This window comes from Rhea pennata, chromosome 1, assembly GCF_028389875.1.
Source record: "Rhea pennata isolate bPtePen1 chromosome 1, bPtePen1.pri, whole genome shotgun sequence".
NCBI lineage: Eukaryota > Metazoa > Chordata > Aves > Rheiformes > Rheidae > Rhea > Rhea pennata.
In genome coordinates, this window is record NC_084663.1 from 30,091,829 (window position 1) to 30,117,686 (window position 25,858).

A 25,858-nucleotide genomic window follows, 5' to 3' on the forward strand; every position below is an offset into this window, starting at 1 on the left:
TATCGTGGAACTTATCCATAAACAGATAATGCTAAGTGCTTGGCAGTCCTTCCAATTTGTTAATTATTGTACTTTTGCAATACTTCTCAGTAGTGAAAGATATTCAAATATTGTATCAACCTAGAATAATTCTTTTGATCTTGGAGGAACTATTGTATTGTCTAGTTAATATGAGCATAATCAAAGTAAACTGCTTTTGTATGTCACTAGAACCCATTCCTATTCTACATGCCATAAAGGGACAGGCCTGCCTGCAATACTGTAGAAATCAGATTTGTAAAACAGTCTTGTCGGATTTTACTCATCCATTTGCTTGACATGAGGGCTAAAAACTCATAATAATGTTTTTTATAGTTAATATACTCTTTCTTGTAATAAATTAAAAATAAAAAATCCCCAGGGAATGAAATTACAAACTAATTACTTCAGGAATTAAATTTTTTGCAACAATAAATTTTACGAAGTGGGAAAGTATCATGGGTATACTGTGTCTGAAAAACACATTGACTCAGAAAATTAGCTGATTTTTTTTCTGCATGCCTTCAAAAGCACTTCATATCAATTTCTTTATTTTAGTTGTACCATTCTCCATTTTGTCTCGTAGCTTATTTTTTAGCAAAGGTAAGCAACCCTCAGTAGTAGCTCTCCCGAGTGCCATCATTTTCTAGGCATTCATTTCAGAGGTTAGCATTTATTAGTCCTAATGTGCCATATCTTCCCTCTTGCTTCCTCTTATGTTCCCTCTTCAATCTATCCATGAAGCATTTTTGTTCTATACTCTCAGATCCCTCCTATAAATTTTCTGATGCACATAAATAATTTACTAAATTGTCACCTGTGGGTATAAATTTTATGTCCATTTACACGTCTGAGTTATGATAACTTTGTTTTCTTCTTTCTTCCTCTCTGAAAATTGTCTTTAGACTTGCAGTTTCTTGAGGCCCTTTTTGGCCTGAAAACCATCTAGTAAACCTAGTAAAATCTAATAGAATATTTTTAAAGGAGAATTAATTCATAATTTTATGTGATGAAGTATCAAAAGATTTTCTACCTCCACCAAGATGTGTAGAAAAGAGGAGAACCGTTTTTTCCTGATCTTTAATGCTCATTTAACAGATAGCACTTGACTGAATATGCTTTCTATTAGTTTGTTGAGCTTGCCAAAACTAAGCTCTTCTTCAGTAGTGTGCTCTAAGCCTTGCTCTTGATCTTTTCCTCTGTCAGGAAGGCACAAGTTGCAGGTAATAAGAGGGGTAATATTTCGTGTCAGTTAGGAAAAGAAGACAGGCTTTTTGGTACACAAGCCCAGGTGTTAAATACAAGCAGCCCAGCATTATGATTTTGCTTAACAAAAGATAGTACTTAGAGCCTCACAGCTGTAACCACACTATGACTTTTAACTTTACTGGCATTAATCTGACATGGAGAGTAAACACTAATGTCAGAGGTGCATATTGTTATATTTATTAGCTACTCTTTTCAGTTGTGAGAATTTAAAACTGTACCTTAGAGTGCTAAACAGTGAAGAATATACTAACAATGAATTATATCACTTATGTAAGATCTCTCATAAGAATATCATCTTTGTCCTGGAAAGAGTCAAATTTACACTTATGTAGTTTATAAAGCATTGTTAAAAATGTTCACCCTGTCTTTAAATTCTACTGAAGCCTCGGAAGTTGTCCTCTGATTTTATTTTTTTTTTCCAATTTAAATTCACAAACTATATTTTAGGTTTATAGGAACAGCCTAAGTAGGAGAAGTTCTTGCTATAAGCAGGCTTGTCTAGTAAAAAGAGGCAGTAATAAGGAGAAAGGCTTATCTTGTAGCTATTCTGAGAAAATCAAGCTGTTCTATAATAATTAAGGTGTCAATAATCTCTCTCATGTTCACAGCTATAATAGCTGGAAAAAAATAACAGAAAGAAAACATGTAATCCAAAAACAAGAAATAACTTTATGAACTGGAAAGGAGATGAGGAAATTTGTCTGAAAGATGTCTGTTACTTTCCTTTAGTATTTTTCCAGCTTTGAAAACTGTATAGAAAAGGTTAGGAGTGAGCAAAGACGTTATGGGAGAGGCAGGGTTTCTCCGTTGGACAGTATCTGACAGAAGTAAAGGAGGTATTAAGTATGTATGCTCAAGTTTAATATTAGTAGTGGAATGTACTTCAGTTCTTTGCTAAGACTGATGTTACTTAATGTGCTGTTATTAACCAGAAAATGGAGAGTGAATAGAGAGATGGAAAATTTTGCAGAAGACACAAAATCGTTTAATCATTTTACTTAAATTCAGAAGGCTGTGAAGTACCCTAGCAATGCTGACTTGCAATGATTTGAATGGCATGATGGCAATAGAAATTCATTCAGACAGTTGCAAGGCATCCTAAAGAATTACTTGAAATGTCTCTTAAGTCCTAAAATTACCATTACTCAAGAAAAATATGGTTGAATCATGGGAACAATCTCACTAGAATCAGGAATAGGTGCTAATACTAGCTAGCTATATAACTACACGTTGTATAGCTGAATTCGTCTTATTGCAGGATTTTCTCATACACTTCCATGAGCTAATTTCCATTTCTGAAAGAAAAAAGAAAAAGAGATGACATAACACACTTAGGCAAAGTACTGACAATGAACTAAAACAGAACTGGGACCACAGCAATGCCAAGGTTCCATTTCTGCCAATAAAGATCCCCCATTTTTGTCACCGAAAGAAGCAACAGCTGTAGCCTGAGTGGTAGGTGACTCTAAGTCATTTAAAAAAATAACTTATCTTAAGAATTTTAGAGACTTTAGAAGGAGAGAGATATGAAACTAGAAAAGGCTCATTATTTGAAATATTGAACGTGTTTACCTCCTGAAGGGATCATACAACTGGATGATTACTTTACCTTGCAAAGATCCCAAATCCCTGGTGATAGTGTGTAGGCGGAGGATTAAGTAACTGCTTCAGTGTAGTTAGCACCATTGCCTATGAGGCAAACTCTGTTTTACTTTAGCCAAAGTGGCTTTTTGTAATTCACTCAGTGCTCTAAACACCATTCTGGGCAAAGAATCCTTCATGTGACCTGTGGAAACTGGCCACTGTACTCAAGGGAAGACTCATGCAGGCTGAAGGAAAGGCAAGAAGTCTGCAGCTTTGTTGCTAGTGGCCTAAACAGGTGAAGCAAAACTCCCTGGTCTCTGAACATATCTGGACCGCACTCAGTCATGTGGATTAAGCTCGCACACACATGTGTACATGCATTAATGAGGAAGCAAGTCGAGTATGCTAAGATGCTCCCTTTCAAGGTGAGACCCCCTAAGCACCGTGTTAGGGAAGCCTGTACTACTGGATGCCTGGATATAGAATTCCTGGCTGCAACCATAGCCTCTCACCCTCATTTGTCCAAATAGACTTAACACAAGGCCAGGAACTGTTTAATTTGTTCTCAGGAAACGTCCAGCGATTGAGCCCCTGTAAGCTCCATAAGCAATCTATTCCCCCCTCTTTTTAATGACAATTGTAATATGATGTGGTATCAGCATGTACATGATATGTATTTCAAAAATATTTTGATTAAAGAGTGAAAACAGTGAAATGTTTTGATTTGATCATACCACCTCAGAATTCCCCAAAAGAAAACAACTTTCATCTTGGACTTCTGGAACACAGCCAAATGCGCTGCCTCTGGAATGAGCAGTGAGTGTTCCTAGTCCAACATCTGATTATTGTTGCATTGTAAAAGGAGGCATCCTCCCATCAAACAAACCTGCAAGCAAGAAAGCGTGATCTCTTCAAGATAACAACATCCTTTACAAATGGTCTGTGTGCTTAATATCTTCACATATCATTATCCTGCACAAACACATCCTGATAAATAGCCTAAGAATGTTAACAGAAATGATCAGAGATACAGGAATACTCCATCATAAACATAGAATAAACCTATTGGGGTACCGCACTTTTCAAGCTCTATGAGCAGAAACCTGTCAAGTGATACAAAAATATAAAATATTTTAGAAAGACATAAGCTCCAGGTCCGTTTGGGGAAGGAAGGAAGATGATATCTCTTCCAGTAACTGACATTTCAGCAAAAATCAACTGTTGTCTAAGACTAAAAGAAGCTACACATTTTTAAGAAATAGACTCTCAAAATAATGATGTTTTATTATTTATTAAAGACACATGAAAAATACATTCTTCTTATAGAATTATTTTAGTCCCATAATTGTCTAAATAAGATGGCTAATCAGTTAAAAAATGATGTTCACGTTTGTAATAAGGAGATACACTGATGTGTTTCTTTTGTTTAGGTTTTGTTTATTTTACTGACCACAGATAAATAATGAGGAGAGCAAACCAACCATTAAATGAAACTATCTGATTTTTCTCACAAAAAAAACCCTCTCCTTTGTACTAATACATTATGGAATAATATGAAACACATGCAAATGCAAGTCAGTGTTTTAGTTACTGTTTTTTTCATTTTGTTGAAAGAACAGCATATTTTCAAATTCTAGGTAGGAGTATTTATCTAGGAAATGTCAGACACAGATGAAACCATTATCCATAGCATAAATCCCACTACTAATCTAAATAAGTGCTAGTTAGTAGTAGTGAGCTGGTGGCTTTATATAACCAAACAGTACAAAGGGATGAGGCATCAACATTGCCTGTGAGCTTCACTGGTAAATGGTGACATGGGACTAGCTTTTATGGTCAGGAAAGATCTGAAAAGGAATATGTACAGTTGCTAAAAGACCATTTTCCATGTGTCTGTCTCTTCCTGGTTTTGTGCTGTCTCCCCTCTCTTTACCCTAGGTCACGGCCTGCTGCTGGTTTTAGCTTGCAGCAAGACCAGCCAGTACCATTTTCCCAGACCTCCCTAAGTGCCTTTAGTAGAGCTATTGGAAGTCCAGGAGAGACATTCCCGAGATTTTAGTTTTCATGCCCGAGCTCAGCATCATCTAATACCAGTCATGGGGAGCAACTGTGCGGAAGGAACCTGGTGTGTTTGATAGCCCTGAGACAATCACGACACTATCGGCTTAGCATGCTCTGCGTTATCCTCAGTGTCGAATTCACACAAGATACTGAATCGAGCACTGGAAGTTCCATTTCTAGCATGACTGGTTTAATTAAGAGTATGAACCAAGCTGGTAAACTTGCCTCATTTTCCTTTGGGGGTAGATGAAACATGGTAGGTCCACGGGAAGATCAAATATGCTCAGCATAAGCAAACTTGTCATAGAATGATGTTGGTGACCTCAATAGAGCACAAGTGAAAAGCAGTCTTCAAAGGGTTATCACTTTGCAGGATTTAAGTAAGTTTCTGTAGGCTCAGCAGAAAGTATAACTTCATATAAATTTACTCTCCTGACAGAATCAAAGATCCTGCTTCAAAACAAAGGGTCATTAATATCTCTCAAGGAAATAGTTGTAAGAACTTCATAGCATGGGCAGAATAATATATACTACCTTTACCTGCTTTTCAGAAATAGTTGAGCCATTTTTTATTGGAAACTTCCAAAAAAAGTTCAGCTTTTAATAAACAACCAACTTGGAAAATTCTAATTTGAATAGGTGAGATTATAAAAGCTAGATCTTACGATTAGGCAATAGGTGTCACTGTACATGCCGTCTAAAATGATCACAAGGAGAAAATAATTTAGGTATCAAAGCAATGAAGGAGTATTTCAGATGACCTGCTTTTTGTTGAGGCTAATCATACAAATTAGAACAATTTACAAGCTAATTTTACTTTTCCGTTGCAGCAGCAAATGGTACTGTAGAGGTGTTTTCAGATAACTTCTCTCACTGGTTTGGAGCGAGATGTTTAAAAGAGACAGTGACAAATCTAGATTAATAACTTTAGTTAATCATTCAGATACTGCTTGCTGGGCTTGAAGAGTAAAAAGCTATCAACCACGCATATGTGTGGACATAGTTTTGGACACAGTTCAAACAAATATCCATTTGAATCATTGGAGCCTGTTTTATAGCCTCACTTAGGAATGAAATACCTTCACTGACAGGGGCTACTTTGAATCAATTTGAGCTTAATGCTTCAGGAAACTACCATAGGATATTTAAAGGGATTTCAGTCAAAAATGTCTCTTAAAAATCTTGTTAAATCCTTTATCTTTTTCCTTTCTTCTCTATATTTTGTTCACAAAGAAAAATGGCATTTGCTCTGTAAGCTCTCTGGGCTAAGCTAGACCTATCGTTGTGAGTTTGTACAGAGCCTTGCACAGCGGCCTTTTCAGGGCTTGGTACTGCTAATTATAATTATCCTTCTATTCATTCAATTTGACATAATGAGAAAAGCTATCCCAAATAAATCAGCTCTATTTTAGTCCCTTCTTTAAAATTTAACATTATAAATTGCATGTAATACCAATTGGCATTTGACCTTTATTTTATTATATAGATTACTTTCTAAAATGATTTGGAGTGGGTACTATTTCTAAATGAAATATTTAGAGTCGTCATCCTTTCGAATTGTGCTTGAGTTTGCAGGCCAAATGGGTAAAGACAGATGATGTGGAAGTGGTTTTAATGTGGCCTTGTCTGTTGACCTATTTGAGGCCCTTGCGATGGGTACATGCCCAGTTTAGAAATATGTTATGGAGCATTCATTTCAAGAACATAGATCAAAGAGTTCTGGTCAGGACATTAGGGTGCCTTGAAAACCTGCAACATATTTGTCAACCTTTATGGCACTGCAGTATAACAGTACTGTGAAATCTAAGACTTTCTTACTTTGAAAAATAAAATCTCCGAATTTATTCATTGTCACTATAGCTTCGTATTCCTAACTGAGGAAGAGAAATAGATGGATGTAAACTCAGTATTGGTGGTTGCTCATTTCACCACTTGGCACTGATGCAATTTAAGATATCATTTGTAAAATCTAAGGGGGATAAGTAAAAAGGTCAGCACTTTTTTATCCTTTCATCACTGATAAACATAACAGTGATTTTTATCTTAACATTTTTTCTGATCATAATGGATATAGTGGCAGCTTTTATGCAAAGGTGCATTTGCTGTCAAATTGTGTTGCACTGATGTGTCAAATAAAAAATTCTTTCCTATTTGCTATATTTAACTCTGTTATTTCTTTTCTAAGAGATCATGGAGGTGAAAGGCACTTCTTGTTATTTAACAAGTAACAGTCAGAGTGCAGTGAGTCTTGTCTGTTTACACAAGGTCTCAAGAAAAGCAACACTATGCACTAAGTAGAAAGTTCTTTTCACTGCACAGAATTTGCTTAATTTATTATGGTTTTGTCTCCTTCGTTTTTGACTTACCTATGTAATGCATCTTGTCATAGTCCAGAAGTAAATTATTCAAGTAGAGGCTTCATTTTTCTGTTGTAGAGTGTCTTGTTAGTGTCTTGATTAGTAATATTCTGTTTTCTACAACTAAATGATTTTCCTTGCTGTGCAAAATTATAAGTAGCCTGCTTGCTAGCAGCCCAAAGTGTGTGCTTGCCAATCATCATCATCTCCAGTTTTTCCGGATGAGTTGCACAGTGTATTACAGATTTGAATAATCTGTTGCACATTTGCAGATATGTAAAATAATCTGAAATTCATCTTAAAGTTAAAAGCAAGATTGGAGATTGTAGTGTTTTGGGGGTTAAAACTAACTAACGTAAAGACGATGTCTGCCAAATAGTGCAGGAACCCTACTGCATAAATTATATGTAGTGACCTGTACAGTACGTGGTGCCGTGATAAGGATTTAAAATTGACCAAATCAACAAATCAGTTGGTTAGTATTGTGCACAGAATGAATTTTTAGTTTGTCAGTTCCTAGAGGACAAATATTGAAATCACAAATAAATCAACATAATTGGCATTAATTGCATACCTACACGAACAGATTAATATCTGTTCATGATCAGATTAATATCTGATTAATATTCAAAGGTACCTTTGAATCAGTCAAAAATATAGTCACTGCAAAAGAGAATTAAAAAGAAAAGTCAATACTGAAATAAAAAGTGAATATACTGAAAATAAGATGTTTAACATTTGGGTTGGGTAATATGTTTTGGGGGTATTTTCCATTTTAGAAAATTATTCCTGCCCTTTTTGTCTCCACCAAAGCAATTTTAATACGAAACAAATTTCTCATGCAATAACTGAAATGGTAGGTTAACGTTTAAAGAAAGCTCCTAATTCTTTTAACATCTGCATCCTCTCATTAATTTAATTTAGAATAATTATCCAAACAATTTATGATGATTAAATCAGTTTTATTACCTGTATTTCCTAAATGCCAATTATTATTTCTGAATGATTTATTTTAATATGAAACCTAATTCTAATGATTCTAACCTAATTCTATGATTCTAATGGAAAGATGGAATCCTTATTCTTTACATTTGTTATGCTTTCTGTTGCATGTTATATTGTGCCAAACTAACCATGAGGTTGTGCAGAAGCCATTTATTTACCAGCTTCTTCAAAAAATGCTTTTTTCATGCTGTTGAATTTCAAGAGCTGTTTTTTTTTTTTTTTTTTTTTTTTTTTTTGCCAATGGCTAAACACAAAATGCCCTGTAAAAATGCTAAGACTGTTTTTTTCTTTCTTTTTGGGAACATCTACCTAGGTTTTTTAGAGAACTAGCGGAGTTCTCAGAATATCTGCTTTTGATTACCATTGCATACTTTCAAAATTCACATGCTGGACATACAATTTTTACTGAGGAACAGATAAATTATTATTCTAAGGAACATAATAATAACCTGTATTGCACATGTATTACAATTTAAGCATTATTTCTAATCATGATTTTCTATGTAGATTTATTACCTTGTGTACAGGCATTACATTTTAAAAAGTAATTTGCCTGTCAGATATGCTTTTCGTTGTTTTTTTTTTTTTTTGTAATTAGAAAATTAAGATGATACCAAGTGTTGAGAATCCATCAGAAGTAATAGCAAGTACAACAAGTAACAAGAGTAAGCACTGAGCTGAGTTTTCCTCTAAAAATAGAGAAATTACATCATACCTATTTGTATGTCTCTGAATGTGACTTGGGAATTATATTGTCCTGCTTTTTAATTTGCACTTCTCTGTGTTTGTTCATCTGGCTGAGTGTAAGGTACTGAAATGTATGCTTCTGCCAAATATAACCAGTGTTTAACAGATGAATATGCTTGTATGTAGGTCTCTGCTTAGTCATATTTTTCTACCATATGTCTTACTGTTCAAGCCAAAATGGATTTGCTTTTTAAACAGATAATAGACTAATAACTTTGATAAAGTTACATGCTACATGAAACTTTTCATGTACTGTTACATGAAAAATCAGTCATCTCTCACTGAGCGTTTTGTTTTTGGCTTATCTTTCAGCTTGTGTGTATTCAAGAAATTCTGTATTTCTCCCATTTTTTTCATCTGTAACATAATTATTATAAACACAGAAGAGATATAATTGGAAGTGGCTTAAGACTTTAGAGACCCAGATAAGCCAGACCCAGATAAAATGGGTCTCAGTTTTTAATTCAGTTTTAAAAGGATTGCAGAATGGATTCTGGATAGAAGACTGTCAATTATAGTATATATATACTACAAGCTTAAAGGTGACTCACTCTAGATGTATACAGAACTGCACATTTTCTAATGATCAAGTGCTTCTTTCTATCCTTAATTATGATTTTTTTTTTTTTTTTTACTGTAGAGCTGGCTGAATGTGGCATGCTTTTGAGCAGTTTTGTTCATGAGATTAATGTGAACAGATGGTAAGGTGAGCATCACAGCGGCACCTAAAATATGGACCGTGTCTTGAAGGTCTGTCTTATTCCAGTAAAGGACAGTACTGGTGTCCTATAACTGTGATACAAAATACAATATTATGCAGATTTTTTTATAAAGGAAAAAGTTCTGTGTTGAGCAGCTGTTTGAAGCTGAATAGCTGCAGAGGTAACTAATTTAATTTACATAATGATTTCATAGACTAAAATATTGGTAATGCTCTAAATGAACGTTCATTAATGCAGAGCATTTATGCAGTCGTTACAAATGTCTGACATAATCTCTGTGCAGAAATGCATACTGAGGAAATTCAGTGTGAAAATAAAACATTTGGGGGCTATATCTATGCTGTTACATTCACTGAATATACATTTTGGAAGTATTCATGGTCTCCAGATACTAAGAAGTGTTTCTGTTATTCTGAGGAAGACATTTAGTAGCCTTCTTCACTTTGCTGCGTAATCGATGATTACAGAAGAAACCCTTTCTCTTTTAACATATGAATGCATTAGAAGTTGGGATTAGAATGCACTGATGGCCTTCAGTGAGGATTATTCTTGCTTAAAACTACTTTAGAATTTGAGATCTGGAAGAAGCAAATACAATTCCAATTCTTAAAAGATGAGTTTCGGAGAAAATCAGAACTACAGGCCTTGCTAAATTAATGAAAACTAAATGGATAATTGAATTAATAAATGAACAAGTAAGTACAAAATGCTTTGGGCAGAGCAAGTGTGGCTGCTGTGAAAGGAAATGTATGGCACTGCTTTGAAAAAATCAGTAGATATGCGGATCCTGTTAATTAATATATTTCACTGGGATTTCCAAAGGTCTTCAATATGGTCACTTATCAGAGGCTATAAAAAGAATTAAATAATTATTGTATGAGTGGGAAGGTTTTTGCATGGATAAATATTTGGTTAAAACGCATTATGCTTCTGTCAGTAGTGGATGGTCTCCAGTTTAATTTGCTAGGTCTATATTGAACATAAGTTCTTCAGTATGTTCATCAAATTATATAAAAGTTCATGGTTTTTTCTTCATTTTGATGACTACATGCAGTTCTTTTTACTGCATTTCAAAAAGGATACAGTAAAACATGTGAAAACGCTGTGTTAGCCCAGTGGCCAAAAGCAAGAATTAGCCAGGAATTGTTTCTCCTATTTCCATACTTTTCCATAAACATCTAGGGAAACCAAGTGCCGGCCGCAGAATACTGGGTTAGATGTCTTTGATCTGTCTCAGCACAGACATTTTTAAAGTTCTTAGATGGTGCTCCCTAACAGTATAACTGCTCTCTAGTTATTTGCAAGTAAGGGATTTCCTGAGCAGCATATATTTCCTCTATGGAAACCTCAAAGGATTTCTTTTCCATTAACTTGTTCAGTTTCCCATTGTAATAATATAAACATTTGTCATTAGCATTATCCTTGGATGAGGAGTTCACCTCACGTGAAGAAACAACCTCAATTTGTCAGAGTCTGGCTTTATCTTGGTTTCTTTAGTTTCTTTATCTTCGTTCTTAGTATAGAATGCCTTCTCATTTTTATACTGGAAAAGAGAGGGAACAGTTGATCCCTATTTATCCTTTCCATGTTACTCATGACTTCCTAGAATTTTCATTGATAGGTCTGTATCATAGATAGATCTATAGATAAATCTGTATCAGAGTTATCACAGATAGACCTATCGGTCTGCCAAGACAGACCTCTTGGCTTGTCTAGGCGAATCTGCTATTAGCACAGACAATCACAGTGTATCATCAGTGTTGATCCGGCTGCGACTCTAGACTTTTCTTATATGTAAGGATTTATATAAGCATATCTGCAGTATATGGCATTGTGTTGTCTATGCATACAAATGATGTATAAAACCCTTTTCCCACAAGTGTATTTGAAAATCATTGCAAATAATTAAAATTCAACCCTGACGGAGCATGGAAATTACATGAATTTTGGCAGTATGGGAAACCTTGTTCTAAGTATGGTAATATTTTTTACATCCCCCTGGTAAGGAATTTGTAATGTTTGGCCAGCTTATACTGTAGCTTAGGTTTCTGTCACATATCTAAATTATTCAGAACTTCACAACCTTAGGTTGTAAACAATACTGCTTCAAAATGTTGTTTACTACTGGAAGAATAATATGTTCATTAGAAGTGTATCTGTCAGGAAAATGATACTGTTTATGAATCTTTGTTTGTGTGATGGCTTATACCAAAAACACTTAGAGGATCTCAAAGAACAAAACATTTTGAAAATAAAACATTTAGATATTTGTGTCAAAGCAATTTAACAAAATTTATGTTAAATGAGTGTAAAAGTAAATCCAAATTCAACCCATCAGCCAGTCTCTGTTTTCCTACTCTAACAAATTTACTCAGCTCTTCTAGATGCCAGACATAAACATTCATGCTAATTTCTTCATTATGCAAGTTACTATCCAAAGAAAAGAAATAATGACCAGAAATCTTATTTCTAATAGTGACTGATCTGAACTTTAAATAGCTGTAGATTATTATTTGTTAATCTGGATGGGAAACAATAGAAAGATTCATTCTAAAGTTTTCCATCTTGCCAGACAATTTCAATTAGATCAGAATTTCTTGGTCTCTGGTGGCTGAGTTCCTGGAATTTTCAATATGTCAAAAATATATAGTTAGCAACACAAGCCTAAAATATTCTGCTGTGTCATATTTGTTTCTAGGAGATAGGGGATACATTCTGTTAATGTGACTAATGACTGATTAGACAGTCCTATAAGCAAGCAGAGTACAATTATAGTTACACACTGAGAAGCACTTTTAGTACTACATATGTTAGTTTTTGAGAAACTGAAATTTAACTTTCTCATTAGGCACATTGCACTGTAACATAGAAATGTTTGTGGTGTTTTTCCAGCCTATTGAATTTTCCACAACATATGAAGCAACAAAATTATCAAGCAACTTAAAGAAATTGAACTAGTGCATAGAACATCTTGTATTAACTCACAGAATGTAAAAGAAGGAGAGAAGACAAACTAAAAATTTGTAACTTAAATGATAGCCAGCCATCGTAAAAGGCCGCAAACTACTGTTAAGATTGACAGGCCTCAGTTAATATACCATAAGACACTTTGTAGTCTTTAGATTCTTGTGAAGGTTTTTTTTTCAATGTAAAAATAGAAGAGAGATTCTTCTCCAGCAACAGCCCCTTACACATTTTACTCACTGAACAGTTGCATTACTGACATAAAAGTGAGATTCTGCCATTTTCTCAAACACTGCCATTTCAGCAGTGCTAGGGTAAGAGGACCATTAGTTTCCTTTTTAGAAGACATTTATTAGGACTATATGGCCAGTGGCAGGCCTGTCCTTTGGAAGAAAGAAACAGTGTGATGCTCCTTGGACGCTTCTGCATGGTCTGGGGAGTTCTAAAAGATCTCTGGCAGTTCCAGAAAAAATACTGGGTAACCTCTATTTGTTTCTCAAGAAGGGATCACAGAGGTGAGCAGGGAGTGTACTGGATGCACACTTTTTTCCATCACAGTGCCATGACCTATCCATTGGCAATGGACAAGTGAGAAGCTACAGCTTCCAGTATCAGGTTTTATTGATGCTTGTAATTTGGAAAGTTTCTGGATAATATCTGTAATAGAGCCCAAATCTTATTTTTTTCTGAGGATGGTTAAACTTATCTCATCATTTCCATAGTCACTTACCTGAAAGCATGCTGAATTTTGGAAATACCTGTTTAGCCTTGCTTTTTATCTAAATGCACAGATAGCCAACACAAGTGCAGTAAAACACATTTAAATGCAGTAAAATTTATGAATGTCTTTCAAAATAAGACTTGGGGTAGAGGGATAGTGTAGTGGTTATCACATCTGTTTTACACGCTGAAGGTCCTGGGTTCAAGCCCCAGTGGAACCAGCACCAGGAAATCTTTGGGAGGTTGGACTAGATGACCTCCAGAGGTCCCTTCCAACCTTACTGATTCTGTGACTGATTGAAGTACATACTAGAACAAAACAACTTCTTCAGACAATGAAGCACTTTACCTTTTTACAGAAGTGATGCTGAGTCACAGGAATAAATTAAATGGCTTCTTCAAGGTCACAAGGGAAGTTTGAGACAGTTCTTGAACCTGAGCTGGAACACCAAGGTACCCGCCCTCCCCACTTGTGGACTTTAATTACCTAGTTTCAAAACTATGCAGGATAAAGGAACTATCACTGTATCAGTTGCCATGTTCTTCTGTTTAACGTGGTTGGGAGAGACTCTAAAATGTTTTATGTGTAGATCAAAGGACCAGAGATGGGTAATAACTAGGGTTAAAGACTCAAATGGGTGTTAACGCTCAAACTGTATGGTCATAGTCAGCCTGTTAGGCATGCAAATTCCTGATGCAAAGATTATGTATCTTCTAGGTCTGTACCATTGGGTCTCACTGTAGTAAAGGTGAGCTTTCTTTCCAGGGAATCTAAGGATCTTCTCCAAGAAATGTCATCATAGGAGCTTACTCAGGCAGAAGATGATACAGTCCGTTCCCTGTTGTTTATTGACACTTTATACTCAAAAGAGGCCTACTGCTAGAATTAAAGTAGATAAGTTAGGTTTGAAATGCAATGAAAGAAGTGTAGGAAGAAACTAATAGATCATTTGGTCCACATAGCTTGGCTGAAATCAATGCAGTTTGTTCATTACTTCTACAAACACAAAATTAAGACTTGTTACTATAGTGCAAAGTATATATATCTTAGTGTACAGATAGTATAATTTTAATTACTAAGGGTCCAGTCCTCCAAAGTGATTTCTGAATACAGTTAAGTGAAAAATATCATCATAGACACTGTGTTTGTTCATTACTGTTCTTACAAAATTTTCATATGCAGTGAGCAATGTTTTTTGACCTTGCCTGGTAACTTCTGTTACTAGCAATTCATTCTGAGAGATTTCTTTGATTCTTCTGAGGATTATTAGGATGCTCAAAAAACAAGCACATTTTCCCTAGTGTGATCAGATTGAAATAAACTGGAAAAATGCCAGGTTTATTTCTGATGTACCTCAAGTTTAGAATATCAGTGAAAATGAAGAACAAGTTTGTCCCTTGGTTTTGTGTTTTTGGCGGATGAGACGAGGAGGTGTCAGGCAGACAAAGCTGCAAATGATAGAGTGCAACTGCTTTACATATTGATGGGGAAAAGTTGTCTTTAATGCATTAATACTTTAAACAGTTATAGCTTTAATGTTTCTATTGGGAATCAAGCAAGAACAGCTATTGTTCCTAGCTCTTGGAAGAAATATCTGTTTGCTTTAAAACTAGTCTTTGACTCCAGTGTTGCTAAGCAGTTGTTCAGAAAACAAGCATTTGAAAATCCTCTTCTCTGATTTCTGGGATTTAGCTATATTGGTGATTTATTTCTGTTTGTTAATTGCAAAATAACAGATATTTTAATTTGCAGTGCTTGTTAGTAACAGTCTGGCAGTTCTCTGAGGGCCAGTAAATAACCTTCTATGTCCTATGAAGGGATTAGTAAATACTTCTTTGGGGATTTAATAATTATTTTAGTTTAAAGGAGTCTAATATTAGCCTATCCAAAAAAAACCAAAAAAACAAAAAAACAAAAGAGGTTAGGGATTTGAAATGAAATACAAAGCTATTGCTTTTGGCTATTAACTATACTTAAACCAATATTTAAACTTATAAACCCAAGATTTTTAATATTTTGTGAAGGAAAAGGTTAACCATTAAAAAAATCTTTCTACCCACTTTTTAAAAGATGAGGATCTAGTAGTCTTTTTTGCCTTTGAAGAATTATATAGTGTTAAATTTGAGGCAGATGCATAATCTACTTCAAAGTAAATCCTGAATATACTAGTTAAAGTGATACCTGGCTAAGAAGATCATATAAGCATGGGGAACATTTCAGATTGATCAGGCATTGGGGAATGTGAATAAAGCGCAGCAATGTAGGAGAGAAGGGCCTCATCTAAACCCTAAGGGAACCAAGTTGCTGACACTTAAAACTGAGAAGATTGTAAAAAAGCTTTTAAATTGAGGAATTGTAGAAAGCTGCCAGGTACAGAGGAGAACGCGGTTTGGGATGACGTCTCTAAGGCTGAAGGTGTTCAAATTCCCTAACCTAAGTGCAGTCTAGAACGAACCAGATGGGAAATAAAACTAAATGTTTGCTCTTTAAAGAGGGTGTCAAGAAAGGCATCAGATCAAAACAGTGCACCCACGTACACACAAATTCTACAAATCAAAGAAATAAGAAGGGGATCTGCAATGTTCCCGAGTCCATCAGAATATTGATGGAAGGAAGTCAATATATGTGATATTGTAATTTTAGAAACCAAAACATATAGGCAAGATAAAGCAAATGCCATTGTTCAAATAATACAATATTTTACAGAGTTTAGGGTCAAATCAAATTAACATGCTGACCAGCACAGCAAGTAGCACAGCGGACCTCTGTCAGTTAGAGTAAACTAGGTTCTATTATACAAGATTAAAGAAAAGAAAATGGCCAAAAAAAAGGCTTCTTGGGCAAACAGATTAGAGTTTTTATCCAGAAGTCCTGGAAGCCTGGGACTCATTTGACTAAACATAGGTGTCTACATCTAAGCTTATTGTTTAGACTTTGGTTACAGTCAGCAGAGAGAAACAGGCACTCCCACAGGAGTAATTTATCTCGTTTTAATGTAGACTTCTAAAGTCACATGAATTGTGTCCTGAAGGTGACTCTCTTCTCGGTATTCACCATAAAGAGAGCATAAGGTGACTGTTGGAGATGCAGACATCTACAAAGCACGCAGGATGAACGCTGCCTGCAATTACAATGAAAGTAAGCCACACAGATTTCAAACTTACCGTATTAAAAAGGTAGAAGAAATAACAAGGAAAACAGCTAGCATGCAAATTCACTGGAAACACAACTGCATTTGTTTTGCTTTACATATTCTTATCTTCTCATTTAAGTTTGTACATAGCCCTATGGACAACTGAAGAATTTTTAAGAAATGAAAGGTTTCGGGAAAAGCACATGGTCAGTCAGAGGCTTAAAGGAAGATGTTTACTGAAAACATTGGTAGAAGCAAACATAAGTGAAGTAGTGCACAATTTATTTTATCTGAGTTCCTAAAAATGAGGGAAAAGCATTGGTTTCATTTCAGGAAAAAATAATCTAAAAAAAAAAAAATCAATATACATACATTTTTTTCTCATTGTGATTATTCAGTATGTTACTCCAATACCTAAACTAGTATATACTAAGACATAATGAGTTTTTTAGATTAGGAAGAAATAAGTACGGGGGCAAAAAAGAGATGCAAAAATTGAAAGAATTTGCCATATGGAATAACTTCATAATAGCTTCAGTAAAGTCCCAAAGGAGCAAGTTATCATTGGACAAAAGAATGCATGCATATTAAAAATTTATTTATGTGTAATTTTAAATCCATGCTGCCTGAATTATTATGTATCAAATTAAGTTGCTATAACAATAACAAAATAACATAATAATAAACAATAACAAAATGGGTGACTGTGCAAATAAATGCACTGGGTTATTCAAATTTGCATTATCATATTTAGTAAGATACTATGAAAGTGGCAATGCATAATTTCTACATGACCTAAATCAGTCAGTCTTGCAGAATGATCTGCCTTTATATTAATTTTCACTTTAAAATAATTTAATAACTATGGCAGCAAATTAATTATTTTAACTGCGCATCTTTTCAGAGAGGAAAAGAAACTCTTCTCAGTAGGTTTTACCTTGATTTCAGTTAGATGTGCTGTAATCATGAGCAGACTTTTTGAACTCTTACGTAGTCTGGAAACTAATAGCTTTAGAGAGAACCGGTTTAGATCTCCACTAAGTTAACTGCTGCATCAATTAGCTGAATGAAAGTATAACCAATAACAGCAGACAATTTAACACTAATGAAAGAACACTGAAAACATAGATAGAAGGACAAACAGACACTTGGAGTTAATTACTCAACAAATTACTCAATTTAAATGAGTTAAGGAATGCTGCCCTTTGGACTGGCAAACCAGTAAGAATTGCTTTAAAGAAAAAGAGCGTAACCTGTAATCACCTTGCCCAAAAGACTTTCATGATCACTGTACATCTCTCTCTTCCATACATGTAAAGCTCCTTTTTTCCTGACGTAGTCCAGCCGTTGCTTTCTTTTGTCACCTGTACAGGTTCAGTGCTACGTTTACGCTGTCAGCCGTATTCTTGTACAATTGTCCAGTGCACACTGTCACTTTTTCCTGTTTGTTCAGTTTGGTTTTTTATTGAAGACTTGGGTTTTGTAACTAGTAGCTCACATCCTCCTAGGCCTCTCTGAAGGTCTGTTCTCAGGTCTCAGTACTTGACATTTTCCGTCTTTTGTTCTCCAACCTGATATCCTTTAAGTGCCTGTAAACTCTGTATCCCATTTATGGTGTCGACCTTTCACTATTTTGATAAGACAGAACAACATATTTGGAATGAAAGCATTTCTCCTTGTATTTGGAGTCAGAATTTTGGAATACTTTTATTTTAAAACATAGGATGGCAACTGTTTAATAAAGACAGTATTTAATGTTATGTCCAGCCTTATCCTTGCATGAAAAAAGTGAAACACAGCCCAGATTTTGCCATAAGACTACATAGGTTTACTGGAAGTTACTGCTGACCAAGACCAAAGTGTAACTGTTTTCTGTTTTAAAGATGATTTTTTTTTCCTCTTTGAACACTGACGTTTTTGGAGGAAAAATTGTTTGCCAGTCTTAGAATATTTTTTTTTCCTCTTGAAGGACACTAGATCAATGTATGAAGCATTTCTCATTCTAGATATTGATTATATCTTTGATTTTTATTTCTAGAGTTCACAGGCTAATTGCAAAAAAGTTCAAAGAAAATGCTGAGTACCATATATTTCATTAGCTTTTATTTTTTTTAGATGTAAAATCAGCTTTGTCTTTCTATTGTCTATACATTGTGTTCTTTTCTTTTTCAGGTTGTAAGTATTTTACTGTTTGAAATGAGCTTTGTAAGCTTGTCTACTAATAGTGTATCTTAATGCCTTGTAGGAAGAATAAAAAGAAAAATCTCTCACAGTTTGGCTGGGAGGATGAAGCTTGGTGTTATTGTTAGCATTTATTTCGTTAATTACTATTTAAGTACCAAATGCTGATGATTCAGAGGCTATAGAAGAAAGTTAAATCAACTGGATTATGCTTTTTTTTTTTTTCCTCAAAGCCGTAAAGACAGTGATTAACTTATGTTTTTAGGTGGTGGCACAACATCATCTCAGTAACTCATTGAAATGTACCTTGCAGAGACATTTCCTACAGCAGTCCAACATTAGTCCAGGGCTGTCAAATGCACTCCTGATGAGTCGTTTGCTTTATATGGGAAGGGCTATGCCTGCTCCATCTCCTTTTTATTCTAAATAACTGTATCTCTTCCTGAGCAAGTAGACAGGGTGAATTGCATTTGGGTCAGCAAAGCAGCAGAAGTATTTTGTGCTGTCCTGGACCAGGAGTGCTGAAAGGAATAGAATTAAGGTAATTCCTGAATTTCTCAGAAAAGCTATAATCAGTGCTGTAGAGATGGTTCGGTACTGAGATTGCTCAGCACTCTCTTTGTTCCTTGACTCCGTCTAGCTCCTAGGTTCTCTGTTTGGAATATTTTGGAAGAAAGCAGGGCTATAGTTTTGGGGTAATGAAGCAATTTTATTACTCTGTATCTATATTTGTCAGTTCCTGTATACAAAGGAACTGTATAGGGAAGAATTGTATAGGGAAGATACAATGCCTTTTCTTTTGAAAAGGCATTAGGAAAGGCAAATTCATTGAATAATTTTAAAACTTAGTAAGTTTGTAGATAACTGGAATATATTCCCTTTACAAAACTGTGTTGAAAAAACGCCTCAGATATTTTTACTTTTAATTTAATGGGAGATGTATCTTCTGATTTGAAGATTCCACAACCAATTTAGGAAGCACCATATGAGATGAAAAGTCTTCACTGATACAGAACTAGCCAATTTCTAGATGAGTACAATAAGTGATTTGCGTGGTTGCTGCAAAATGTCAATATGTTAGACTCATCAGTTATCTAATCAGTAAGTTATTGTGTATTCTGACAATCCTGCACAGAGACAGATTTGTTTTATTTTGTATACAATAGTTTGTTTCTATAACTGATGCTTCAAAGAATTTTGTCATCTGTGCAATAGCTTTTTCACATAGTTTTTTCTGTATTTTTCCTTACTCAACTGCACAGAAGAGACAATTAGTAAGAGTAGTAAAAAAAAAAAAAGGAAGAAAATCAAGTGATTAAAAGTCTTTCAGGTTGTGGTTTCCAAAAAGAATGTTTTTGTATCCTGTAGTTGAATGTTCTAAACCTTTTACATGCTGTAACCTGAAAAGACATTAAAAGCAGTCCAGTGAAATACTTACTCAACAGTATCTTGTTAATGTTGGCCTGCAATACATTTCAGCTGAACTGGCACTTTATTCCATAATAATGAATACAAATACTAAACTAAAGAGAAATGATGTAGAATTTACCTAAAAAAAAAAAAGAAATAAACTTTTAAAAATGTTATTTCAGGTTAAAAATACTTCTTATTGATCTAAGCATTAACAATCCTACAAGAAAAGATAGCATAATGGTTTAAAATAGTGAAAAAGAGATAGGCGATATAAATCTGGCAAGCAAGAATAGTCAGTGATATCTGTGTAAATTATTCCAGATCTGTCTGTTATTACTGTTCTTTGATTGTATAACTCTAATATAAACTATTTTTTGGCTAATTACAGTTTTTGGGGCAAAAAAAATATGCCATTATGGTCTTCCATGGATTGTTAAGTTTGTGTCTTTGAGAGGTATTGTGTATTGTAAATGTTTATTTAAATAAAATCTAATCTGGGAATTTCCTTCACAGTTTATATCATATTATAGCAGACTTATAAATAGGAATGTTGCCAATACCAAGAGAATGTTAGGATTAGCGGTCCAGAGACTGACTAAAGGCAGCATAACTTACAGCTAGAAATAAAACCTCTCGGGAAATAACTCAGAACTGACACTTGAGACACCGAGAAAAAAGCAAGTGCAAAGGAGAATGAATTAGGTGTGTTATAAGCACAGCCAAAAAGCAAGGAATTCTGATCAGGAGTCAGTGATGAGTGCAGTGAAAATCTGTTTTGACTTCAATAAACATGGATCAAAACCAGGAGAACAAAATGACCCTGGACGTAGGAGTAATTGGAGGAAATGTGCTCTCCTGAGGACGACGCAGTCAGAGCTGACAAATGGCATTTGGGAAACCCCTTTTACTCTAAGGTAGACCTCAGGCAAAAAGACAACTTAGCAGGAAAGGTCAAAATACTGTTTCTTTCTAATTTTCATTACCCAGAGGTAGATTTGATTAGTGGAGGGGAAACAAACAATACCTAACTTCCTATCAACTGAAGGAAAACACGTGTTAAATCATTCTGTAAGAGTGTTTCGTCAAGGGCAGAGGGCAAGGGAGCTCAGACTCTGCAAACTTTAAGAACCTCTATATGTACAAGACTGAAGCACTGACGGGACCTTAGTGATAGTCTGTAATAAAATCAATGTGTATACTAGAAAATTTCAAAACATCCATTAAGTTCCTTCATGCAACAAAATAGAGCTTTTTTTGAAACGGTGTCCTGATGCGGCTAACCTGGGTTAAATAACAGCAAAACAGCATGTAATTTTGGCAATCTTGGCTTCAAAACATTCTTAGATGTTCATGACTTCTGTGCAAATGGATATTCCTGAATGCATGTGTTGGTAGCATAGTGTTAGGCAAAACTACATTTTAAAACATCCCAGATGCTTGTTATAAAAGTCACTTGGTGGTGATGGTATCGCTATGGGCCTATTTGGTTTGCCAACACTAACAGTTTTTAGATTTTTAATTGAGTTGTTTGGTCAAAGTTGTCCCTAAGAAGGCATAATTACACAAGGGAGGCCACCACTTAAGCATTATTTTGCTGGTACAATCCAACATTATAATGATATAAAAATAATAGACTATATATGGACCTATACTGTAGTTACATTACTATAATATATCAGGTCCTAACTATATTTTAAACTGGGTTTCAGTAGGCAGGTTTTGGAATTACTTTTTTCCATGCAGTAGAGATGCAGCAGGTTCCTTACAGAGTTACCCGGTTTTGAAGACATTTACTACTACAGATTGATTTATGATGACATTGCAATTTGGCAATGTGATGTCAACAGCATTATGGCCAGAAAAATATAAAGCAACACTGCACACATTTACCAGATGTTGTTCAACACAATCTCCTTAGCAGTATATGGCATGCTTTTCCAAAAATGCCAAATATATAATTCCATAAATAAGTTACCAGATATTTTCTATTCTATAATTCAAAAAAGATGTGACACAATTAAGAATAAAGCTAAAACTGAAATAACTCTCAACAGAAACATTACACTGCAAAAAGTTGCCTGTGGCAGTTGCATACACTCACCCATAAACTAGAGAAGAAAAGTTCGTTTTTGGAATTACTAAGGAGTGGATAAACCTACACTAACCAGTAAAGTGAGTATAATTTTTGACTGGATTGCTACCTACCCTGTTTAGGTATATACTCTTCTAGCTTGATCTTACAGTCTTGATTCTGACTACTCCCTTGCTTTCAAAAGTGTTACCACTGGGCAAATGTACCCTGGCTGACAAATAAGGTGTAATGAGTAAGTTAGTGATGCAAACATACTTATGTGCTTTATTATATACTTTACCAAGTAAGTAAACATAAACAACCTGGCCTTGTTTTTTAGTATATAAAAAAATCCACCCTTAATTTAAAGGCAACGTAAGATGAAAAAAAGCCTTGGGAGGGGAAATGAAGAAGAAAAGGAGAATATAAGAGGACATACAGAGAGGCTGTCTGTAGCAGATTTTCAAAGAACTGGTGTTCCGGAGAAGAGTCACATAAACATCTATGTTTTAAGTGTTCAGGATAGAGAGAAGTTCTGATCCCTTTGAAATTCATGCACTAATGATGATACATAATTGGTTTAAAACAATTTCAAGGGTATAACAATCTCTTGATGAAGTTATGGTAATATAATATTTTTGGTTAGAGTATTGAGGGGGATAGCAGGACAAAAATACATACTAATAATCAAATAAAGCAATTACTTTGCATTACTAGAAGTAAAAAATGCATCAGAGGTTTCATCAAGGCTTTATTATTTTTTTCCATATTATCAATGCAGTATTTATGTTTTTGCAATAGTATAGATAAATTCCTTGTCTAAGAGTCTTAATTTCATCTAAATATATTCCTGCTCAGTAGAGATCATGACATTTGCATATATATACTTTTTGGGTCAGATAGTTACAGATGCAGGATCTAATGCCACTCAGTGCCTCTTCCTTTTCTACCATAATGCTACATGTCAGGTATCCAGTGAACATGGTCTCAAAATGCTTTTTTTTACCTTTCCTGAGGTCAAAGGAAATAACCACCAAGAACTCCTGTATTGCTCTTTTCTTTTTTAGAGTAAGTTTTGTAAAGTGAGATGATACTGATCCTCAGAAATAACCATTCAGAGATCTTCTTTATATGCTGAGATATCTATAGGAGTCTTTGACAGCACCAAATCCTGAAAGCCTCCACCCCATCAATGAACTTTTCTAATCCATCTTCAAAATGAAAAGTTATGGAGAATACTACTGTTGGCTTCAAAAGTCACAGCTCAAGGTTTGTAAAGACACTAATAGTTTTCCAGCTTGAGCTCACATTCACAGAACTTTATACAGAATCATCCAAAGGATATATATAGATTACAAAGAATATTTACAGAATCATCTAACCTCCTGCTCAGGACAATATGCAGCATTCAAACTTACCTCTTTCCTTAATATTTATGACATACCCAAACTACTCCAAATTTATAACCCCTTGTTAATGCTCCCTTAGCAGTTTAATAGCGATCTTATATTGGGGCCATGCTCATCATTAATTGATAATGTTTTTATTAACTGATTTTACTTTAGCAATGCTTCATTTCTTCTGTGCTCATGCAATCTATATACTGTGAGTTGCTTATATGATGACTCTAAGCTTGATTCTTTGTGCAGAATCCTCCAGTGAGTCTCACATTATTGAGTAGGCATGTTTGTTGAAACCAAAGACAATATCTTTGGGAAATACACTGCTCAATTTAAACTATCCTGTCACATCTATTGATATTTTCCCTACAGCTAACATATATTGCTTACCAGGTCTATGATGTGTCTAGGAAATCCCATTTCACACATCACTTCTCTCAATTTTTCATAATTACACACTCAAAAGGATTTTGCATAATTGACAAAACAAGAAAGTATTAAGTCAAACCAGCTTTTATAATGTTACTTAGATTGATGGTCAAGTTCTTTGCTCCTTTTACCTTTTCTGACAACAGCTGCTGAATTGTTAATTCCTTCTGTACTGTTTTAAATTTGGTAGGGTTAGTAATATTTTTATTTGCATTGCTTATAAAGCAGCTAGTTTGATAAGTGTTTCAATATTGAAAACAACACACTTGGGTAAATAGACAGAAGTATAAACATTTCTAATCTTCAAGCCAGTCCTAGGAGTCCCAGATCTTTGGCTTCGTAATAACTCTCTGCACTCTTTCCATACAGCTTTCCTGTTTGTTACATCGTTAGCATAGAAGATTCCCTTCTCATTTGACAAAGATCATTTACCATTTTTATTTAAAGTTTGGAGGTTCTCAATAAAAATACTGTACACCTCTTCTGTCATATAAAGCATTTTAGACATTTGCCTGTCTTTACATTTTTGCTTTTATTCAGCAGGACAGCAAAATCATTTATGCTGGAGAGAGGTTCTCCTTTTCATGGTCAGCTTTTACATAGCCATAGCCTGGGTACTTATTTTTCCAAATCATTCCACACTTCTCTTCAATATATGCTAATTTATCCTGTTTCAAAAACAGATCTAAATTGTCTAGTCCTCTGTTTTTACCGGTTTTGCAATTCTTCTGTTTGAAAGTCAAAACTGCTACTAATGAGCATTTTTGCTTCTTGTAAATGTATATTCAGTCGTATTTTTCAGTATCTTTTTTATTTAAGAAGTATTTTTCAATCTCTTTTGAGCAGTTTCTTTTCCATTCTCCTTAGTTTTTAAGACCTCGAATTTATGAATTAATTTGCTATACTTGCAAAATTATAATTTTGCTTGAAAGAAAGCTTGGTAGGATTAAATTTTAATTAGTGAATACTGCTTTTTTCTTTCTCTCATCATCTTTTCTAGACCTGTGTACCCCCCCCACCGCGGCTCCGTCTCGGCCCAGCCGGGTGCCGTCGGCCGCTGCCCCGTGCTGCTGCCGCGGAGCCGCCTCCAGCCCCGCCGCGGCCCCCGCCCGCATACGGGACCCCCCGGCCCCGATCCCGGCCCCGATCGCGGGCCCGCGGCGGTGCCCGGCGCCCCCCGGGGCGGGGCGGGGCGGGACCTGGCGGCCCGGCCCGGCCCGGCCCGGCTCTGCCGGCGGCGGCACGCAGAGAGCCAGCGGTCCCCGCAGCGCCCTGACAATTGTTTTTCCCTTTACAAATTTAATCTTAGACTGTGTTTCGGTTATACATACAACAGGACAAATGACAGTTTTCTTAGAGTTTTCTTAGTTTGATTAACCCTGAAATTTAACCATGCAGTGTAAATTGCGAAATAATAATGAGCTGAAATAAGATTTTTGAGATAGAGCAGATTAATAAATTTGTAGTAAGAAATGCTCACTGTGCAAAGGGGGAATTTTAGGTGTGATTCAGGGATCTTTCAGCACTTGGGATTGTTCTGTGCTTCCAAGCAACTGCTCTATCAGCCATTTCTGTGAGTGAGCCGGTAAATCGGTGTGTAAATGAGGTGTTGCATCTCTTCTCTCTCTTGTTTTCTTTTATACCCCAGACCAATCTTACAAAAGATGGATATATTTATTGTTTAGTTGAAATGCAATGACTGCAATTCCACAAACAAACTGAGCCTCAGTTAGGTGCACTTTGTCATAAATAATCTCTGAGGAGATTGGATTTCTCCCCTTGC

At 35.3% G+C, this 25,858-nt stretch overlaps 1 protein-coding gene and 1 non-coding gene across 2 annotated transcripts in view; both read left to right on the forward strand.

The window, feature by feature from the left end:
* Nucleotides 1-25,858, forward strand: part of IMMP2L (inner mitochondrial membrane peptidase subunit 2) — a 475,219-nt gene that overhangs the window by 114,324 nt on the left and 335,037 nt on the right. The gene's annotated exons all lie outside the window — the stretch shown is intronic.
* On the forward strand, nt 13,599-13,668 carry TRNAV-UAC (transfer RNA valine (anticodon UAC)). Its single transcript has one exon. It is a non-coding gene; the product is annotated as a tRNA-Val (tRNA).